The sequence below is a fragment of the Lycium barbarum genome, chromosome 8 (assembly GCF_019175385.1).
Source record: "Lycium barbarum isolate Lr01 chromosome 8, ASM1917538v2, whole genome shotgun sequence".
Taxonomy (NCBI): domain Eukaryota; kingdom Viridiplantae; phylum Streptophyta; class Magnoliopsida; order Solanales; family Solanaceae; genus Lycium; species Lycium barbarum.
The window spans coordinates 71859553-71867662 of NC_083344.1; the positions used below are offsets into that span (position 1 = coordinate 71859553).

Sequence of the window (8110 nt, forward strand, 5' to 3'; positions counted from 1 at the left end):
ATCGGTGTTTCATACATATCCTTATATATAACATACCCGACCACGTAGGATCGGTGTTTCACGTAGCCGATCATATATAGGCTCGGTGATCATACATACCTGGCCAACCAAGGCTCAGTGTTACACGTACCTGGCCCTACCAAGGCTTAGTGTTGTCCATACCCAACTGCAGTGGTGTGCGCGCGTTACGTAAATTTACATACATATACATCTATACATATACTACCCGGCCATATAAGCTCGATGTTCCATAATAGTCATATATATACACAATAGCTCATAAGCATCTTTACTTTTAACCCCATTATCATATTCGTCATCGTTATTATCATTATAGCCATCATCATTCATTTCATCTACCTTAATAGACCTACTCGTCATGCGAGGAACTTAGTACAATCGTAGCGTATTATGAATCATGAGGTTTCAAGCTAGGAAGATCAAATCATTTGAAAGACAACATACTTTTATAGAGGATTTAGATGTTTGGCCAAAGAACCATGCCTTATGAAAGAAGGGTTAGCCTTACTTACCTTTCCGTTCGACTATTTATCGCTTGTACGTTCCCCTTCAACGATCGCATTTTTACCTTCATTAAAGTCATACTATCATTAGAATCGATAGCTAGCATCTATGACTAAAACTAGAGAAAATCGGATAGCATCTCCTCCATAACGTATCTCAACTCCCAAACGTCAATAATAAATTCACGATGCCATAACAATAGCCATTACTCATTATCATTATCCATATTTCTAGACTTACATTCAATTCATCCATAACCACGGGCATAACACACACGACGTCCATTTACATACATTATTTATCTCATGTTCTCAACATCATTTATATCGCATTTAAATCACAATACATCAAGACCCATAGCTCAATTCATACTATTTCTCAAAATGACACTATTCCATATTCATGACTCATTTTTCTATACCCTTCTACAATCCAAGTATTTCAACTCTTAACTACCTTAAACAACATAGAAATCTCATGAATCTTACCTTAAATGTTGTAGGAACAAGCTTTAGTTGATAATACTCCACTTTGAGCAAAACCCTAGTTTATCTCCATTTGGATTTCTTGACCTTGGATGATCTTGATGGTTTTCTTGCACTTGATTCCCTTGATTTATGTTTTTGATCACCAAATATCATTGAATTCTTGTGGAATATATGTAGAGAGATGTTCTAGAGAGAAGGGGTGTGATGTAGAAGCGAAATGAAATATGCCTTGGTCCCCTTATTTAATGACTTAAAAATCTTATTTGAAGTGCACAGTGGTCGTAAATTTGGTTTACGGTCCGTATTCCAGTTTACGGACCATCCTTCGTGGTCGTATTTAATCATAACAGAACCAGAAACTCAGGCTGGGACATGGTGATTTACGATCATGGTTTACGGGCCGTAAACCACTTTACAGTTCGTGTTCCAGGTCGTATTTAACCATTTGATCATTTGGCAGAAAGTTTGAAGTTTTGGAAGCCACAATATGACATGGCAGTTTACGGACCGTATACCACTTTACGATCCGTATTTCATTTTACGACCACTGGCCAAAGTGCAAATCTGCAACTTTTCTCATTTTCAGAACCTATAATTATTCATTATGAAGCATAGCCTATCTCTTATTGCTATTGCCTTCGGAATCTTACTTAAGGTTGTCAAATGTTATTTCTTACTCATCAAAATGTCAGATACTCGTACTCCTCGCGGGTCCATTCACTTGGGCAACAATGGAGGATTTTTCCGAGGTGTAACTACCCTATCATGTCCAAAACACATATACACGAATATACACAAAAGAATCATCATAAGCACCTTCGAACAATGGAGTGCTCTCAATCAGCTACTAGCTTCTACGAATTAGGATCGAGCTCACCTCCCTGTCTACCTGTGGGCATGAACACATCGTCCAAAGAAAACGGACGTCAGTACGAACATTGTACTGAGTATGACAGGCATAAACAATGAAATAAGACAATGATACAAAGGAAATGTCAATATGAAACATCTGTAGCTGACTGTCAAATATAAAAGAAGTAATACATACTGTCTTACTCATACTCATCGTCATATCATATATGCATAACTGTATAAGCTGCCCGCCCATATAGGTACGGTGTGATAGTGTATAAACTGCCCATCCATATCGGATCGATGTGATAATCATAACATTAGCCTGCGTCCAGGCCTCCCGCGTCCGGGGTACTATCTCATGCCGCCCACTAGTGGTGTTTACCCATGCCATCTGGCCATGGTGTATACGCTGCCTGCCTTAGCGGTGACTGCCCGACCATATAGGTGTGGTGTATATCATCATTATAACATGCTCATCATACTATACTCATCATAATATGTTTATCATTGTACATGCATAAGGCTCAAGGACAACTATACTTTATCGGGGTGACGTAAGGTCGTGATCCCTCGATTTCATTATGGAGCATTCATTGACATTCTGCCTCACCTTGAAGGAATTAGCATATAAGGTGAGTGTACGCAATAAATAACATCATTAACATCATAAGATCATCATATCATATATTTTAGAATCTCCATACTTTAACTCATCATCATCATTACAGGACTCATAACATATCTCTTATCTTGTGTAGCTATTCATGGACATAGACTTATAGCTTTCTTGAATGTAGGAATTCATGAAGAGGAAAGAAAGTCGTGCTATAGGATTCATTCCATTAGAAAGAAAGGACTAGCCTCATATACCTTTGTCGTTTACTAATCTATCGCTTGCTTGTTCTCCTTTAGTGCGTACGTTCTACCTCAAGAGAATTTGTATCGACATTAGCTAGCGATTATAAAAACAGCTTACTAACGCTAGAGAAAATTGGAAAACATTTCCTTTCGCTTATGCAACTCTTCCCATATTCTATATCAACTCTCAAACGTTCATAACAACATTCTCAATATGATAGATAACACTCATCATTCATTTACAATATCCGTATTTCACAATTTGTCTTCAATTTCTCCATAATCATGGTCACGGTTCATTGTTGCATTTTTCTCACATAGGATACTTATTCCACGTTCTAAATGTCATTCATAACATTTTCATAATCACAATTGATCAATGATCATGGCTCAATTCAAACCATTACTCAACAATGCTACTATTCACACTTTCATGACCCATTTCTTACATCCTTCTATAATCCAAGTGTTTCAACTCTTCCATACCATAAATAACATGTAAATGCCATAGAACTTACCTTGAATGTTGTAGGAACAGGCCTTGAGTGATATTACTCTTCTTGCACCAAAACCCTAGTTTATTCTCTTGAAATTTCTTAACTTGGATGAACTTTGATGAGTTTCATACACTTGATTCACTTAGATTCTTGATATTGATCTTTGATTTCCTTTGTTTTCTTGTAGGTGAAGAGTGGAGAATATTCTAGAGGTTTCTAGAGAGAAGTATCGTGGGAATGAAATGAATTAATGAGCTTGGGTCTCCTTTTTAATGACTTAAAATCTGATCCGAGATGAACAGTAGTTGAAGTGCACAGTGGTCGTATACCTAGTTTACGGTCCGTATTCTAGTTTACGATCCGTATTTAGTGGGCGTATTAAAGGATGACAGAACTAGAAAGTCAGGCTGAGGACATGGTGATTTACGAACTCAGTTTACGGGTCGTATTTCAGTTTACGGTCCGTATTTCGAGTCGTATTTAACCATTCAAGTCTTTGGAAGAAAGTTGAAGTTTGTAAGTTGAAATACGACATGGCAGTTTACGGGCCGTATACCACTTTACGGTCCGTATTCAATCGACGAGACCAAAGTGGAAATTTGCAAATTTTCACATTTTCAGAACCTATAAATAGTCGTTGGGCTCATAACCTACCTCTTATTCCCATTGCCTTTGAAATCTTACTTAGGGTCGTCAAACGTCATTCCCTTCTGATTAAAACATCGTATACTCGTATTCTTCGTTAGTCTATTCATTGTACGTTCATGGAGAAATTTCCGAGCTGTAACAATATTAACATGAAGTTCTTCACAAAAGTAAGAGAGGAAGTTAACAATTACTCCAGAAGAAAACTAGAATGTGTGACTCAAACTGTCCTAAATATACTGTAGAATAGGCATATCAAAAAGAATGAATTGATGCACGAATACAATATCCTTAGAAGGAGCCACTTGAACCTAGAAGAAGAGAAAGAGAACCTGGTAAGTGAAAATGAGATATTTAAGGAACGGGTCTCTATCTGCGAAATGAAAAAGCTGGACTTGAAATTCAAAAGATTCTAGCCACACCTCCCCTGAGCAAGAGCAAAATTGAAGAAACTTTGAAGCAATTAAAGGAATTAACTAAGATGATGAAGACCGATTTACGTAAAAATAACAGGTCCTCAGAGAAAACATCCTTCTTACATAAGGGACAAGACAATGGTAAAACAGGAGTGACCAACCATGTATAATGCTTCCACTATAAGGACTACAGGCCCATGCAAAATACCTGCAGAGTTAAGATATGAGAAACAAAAAGAAAATATGGTCCCTCACTTCAGGCACAGAGTAAGTCCTGCTCAAGCCAGAGGGAATCGAACTCTAAGTGGGTTCTAAGACTTATCCTAAGAAAACATGTAAGACTAAGGTAGGAGAAAACAATAAGTATGTAAAAAGGTCTTAGCACATGCCAAAGCTAAAAGAGGATAATCCTTCTACCAACAGCGTACAAAATGGAGTATGGGATATATCAGTTCCCAAATATCCCGCTCCCTAGTACATATAAGGGAAACTTGAAGACCTCTTGTAGAAGACCTATCATAATCGAAAATCAAGAATCAAAGTGCCAATGAGCCAAAACCTCCATATGCCTATAGCAACAATCAAGAAAAATAGGCAGAAAAGTGAAAGAAGAAAACTAGGAACCTGGTTTGTCAGAAAGACAACCAATGGCCTGTAAAGCAGCATCATAACATATGGCTAGGAAATGTAATGAGGATCTACCTTTCCCAAGAACAATCATTGGAACATGATTCTCAATAGAGGAGGATACAATATATTCTGGAGTGGAACTCAAAGACCTACAAAGAAGAACTTGCTAGAAGAATCCCTATTGATGTGCTGCGCATTTCTGCACATTTGATGCTTTTTGTCGGTGAGTTTTACTTTTTTTTTTTCAAGCAAGTTTGGGTCTTTTGATGTGTTTTTTTCATGTTGCAGTTGTTTTGTGTGTTTATGGAAAAAGTCGGGGAATTTAGTAAAAAGAGCAGAAAAAGTTGTGCAAAAAGTGGAACTAACTGAAGTTGGAAATTTACAAAGGTAAAGACGGTCCATAGGTTATTTACGGTCCGTCAATATGGGCATACATCAGTTACAGAATCAGCTGCATTGAAGAAGGGATTAACGGCAGAAAAGTACGGACTGTAGAATATTTGCGGTCCGTAAATTCCCACCGTAGATCAACAACAGCAAGTCCAAGTTTGAAGACTGAATTCATGGTCAAGATCTACGGACCGTAAAACATTTATGGTCCGTAAAGAAAAGGCGTAGATTCTGATAGCAGACATCAATTTTATGGACAAGAGCAAGAGATTTGTGGACCGTATAATATTTATGGTCTGTATAATGATCCGACGGGGGCATTTTTGTCAACTTATTTTCCACACCATGGACCATTATAAATACTTGATGTAGGGTTTTTTGTAGACTATTCTTGGTCAGATTTCAGTACTATTCTTCTAGCATTCAATACTTTATAGTTTTTTGAAGCTTTTTTAGAGAACAAGAAAAGACAATTGCAATTACTTTATTCTAATTTCAATCAATCGTAAGAATTATGACTTCTACTATATCGGGTTATACGTTCTTCATTATGAGTAGCTAATTTCCCTAATAAGGTTGTGAACCCAAAGATAGGTGTTATGTGATTGGGAATTGAGATTGATATATTTATAATGGATTGTTAGGGTTTACTTATTTTTCATTATTCATTGTTAGTTAATGGTTGCAAACATTAACTTAAGCCATAAACTTAATTTATTTGGGAAAATAAGCTAGGGTTTGTTAAGAACAAGTAACAAGAACTCGGGGCGTTACCCCTCATTTAATAGATTCGCTTAGGAATAAGAGGAATTTACTTGGCATATATTGATCGTTCTTCATATCAACTCTTTTATATTTGGGAAAATCATAAAGAGAAATAGTCCTTAAATATTGAGAAATATTAGGGATTCAATTAGAGGTTAAGTGTATTCTTACAGCGATCCATTAGAAGTATATCAAGATCAATAAACATAGCATACACTATATCTAAAAGGGGACACAACCTTGGTTTCTTTAATCATATTCATTACAATCAAAGAAATTAGTTAATAAACAACTAATTTTCTACAAACTCAACGGAATACGAAATTAGACTGCAAGAAAGTACTATACGACTTTAGTAACCTTTTCACACCATATTCCCTGTGGGATTCGACGCCAACCTAGTTGGGTTACTATATTGGATATCGTCCACTTTACATCATTTAGTAAGTGTAATTTGAGCGCATCAAATTTTGGCGACGTTGCCGGGGAATACAATTTTGAAATTACCAAATGGATTCTGCTTTACTTAAAGTCTTTTTCAATTCCATCACACCTTGTTTGTTGTTTGCTATGAACCAAGTGATCATGAACAACAGAGCAGGACGTGGAGCAGGTGGTAATAGGGGTTTGCAAGCGCAAGACCCACCAGTGGAAGTGGAAGTGGAGGTTGACAATACATCTGCTATTGTTCCACCTAGGGTGAATGCTGCAAACTGCAAGATTGACTCCACTATCTACCAACTGCTCAAACTTGAGGGATATTTTTGGAACTCTATCGATGACGACCCTCACCAACATTTGAAGAATTTCGTGGGCGTGTGTGCCCAACATATGCAGAATGCTGTTCCAGATGATGTTATTCAGCTAAGAGTTTTCAAATACTCTTTAGCTGGTGAAACACGAGTTTGGTTTGAGAAGATGCCCCTCAACACTGTTCATACGTGGGGAGAGCTTGTTGCTATTTTTCTCAAGAAGTGGTTTCTGCCAAGCAAGAAACCTAAAATTCATGACAAGATATATGATTTCAAACAGCTTCCGAGGGAACAACTATTTGAAGCTTGGGAAAGATTCAAGGAATATTGGCATAAGTCTCCAAATCATGGTTTTTCAGATAATATATTGATGGCAAAGTTCTATAGAGGGCTAGATCCATTGACACAAGTAGTAGTGAACAATGCAGCTGGTAGGTGTTTTATGGACAAGACATATGCCCGAATCACTTAGTTGCTTGATAAGATTACTACTCACAATCAAGCATGGCATTCGGGTGGTATTGACAGTGTAGCCTATGTAGCTCCCATGATCCATAACATTGTGAAGGAGAATCAAGAGACTCTATCTCAGATAGCAACCAATATTTCTTTGCTAACCAAGAGACTTGATGAATAGAAAGCGAAGAAAGTTAATGTTGTTGAAGAAGTTCCGGGAATGCCTAAGTGCATGTACCAAGTTCAAGAGGGTCCATATGAAGAGGGGACTCCTATGTAGTATGAAAATGCTAACTATGTTAATAACTCTCAAGGGGGTTACCAAAGGAAGAACTACCAAGGAGGCTATCAGAATCAGACTTAGAATCAATGGAGACCTCAATAGGGACAAGGTAATTACAGCAACTATGGTGGCTCGAACCAAGGGAATTACAACAATAACAACAATTTTGATATATGAGTTCCAATCCCTATATTCCACCAAAAGGTCAGTCGAATGAACAAGGGAGTTCTAAGTTGGATAGCATGCTTGAGAAGGTGCTAGCGAACCAAGACAAAGCAAATAGAACATTGAAGGGGCTGACTGAAACTGTGGGATCTCATACTGTTTCCATTCAGAAGCTCTAGTCGCAAATGCTAGATATTTCCAGAGATCAACACCCTTCACAGAAGGGAGGACTTCCTAGTGACACTATTCTAAAGTCGAAGAGTGGTGGAGGAAATTCTTATGAGAGGTGTGCTGCTATTAGCACTCGGAGTGGGAAAATACTTCAAAATGTAAAGAAGAAGGTGATTAATCTCGAGCCAGTTGCTAAAGAAGATGAGGCATAATC

The 8110-nt window shown here is 37.6% G+C and overlaps 1 non-coding gene across 1 annotated transcript; it reads right to left on the minus strand.

Annotated features, from left to right (window-relative positions):
• Window positions 1-7069: 7069 nt before the first annotated feature.
• LOC132608438 (small nucleolar RNA R71) lies at window positions 7070-7175 on the minus strand. The gene has a single exon (XR_009570360.1). It is a non-coding gene; the product is annotated as a small nucleolar RNA R71 (small nucleolar RNA).
• Between the last annotated feature and the right edge of the window lie 935 nt (window positions 7176-8110).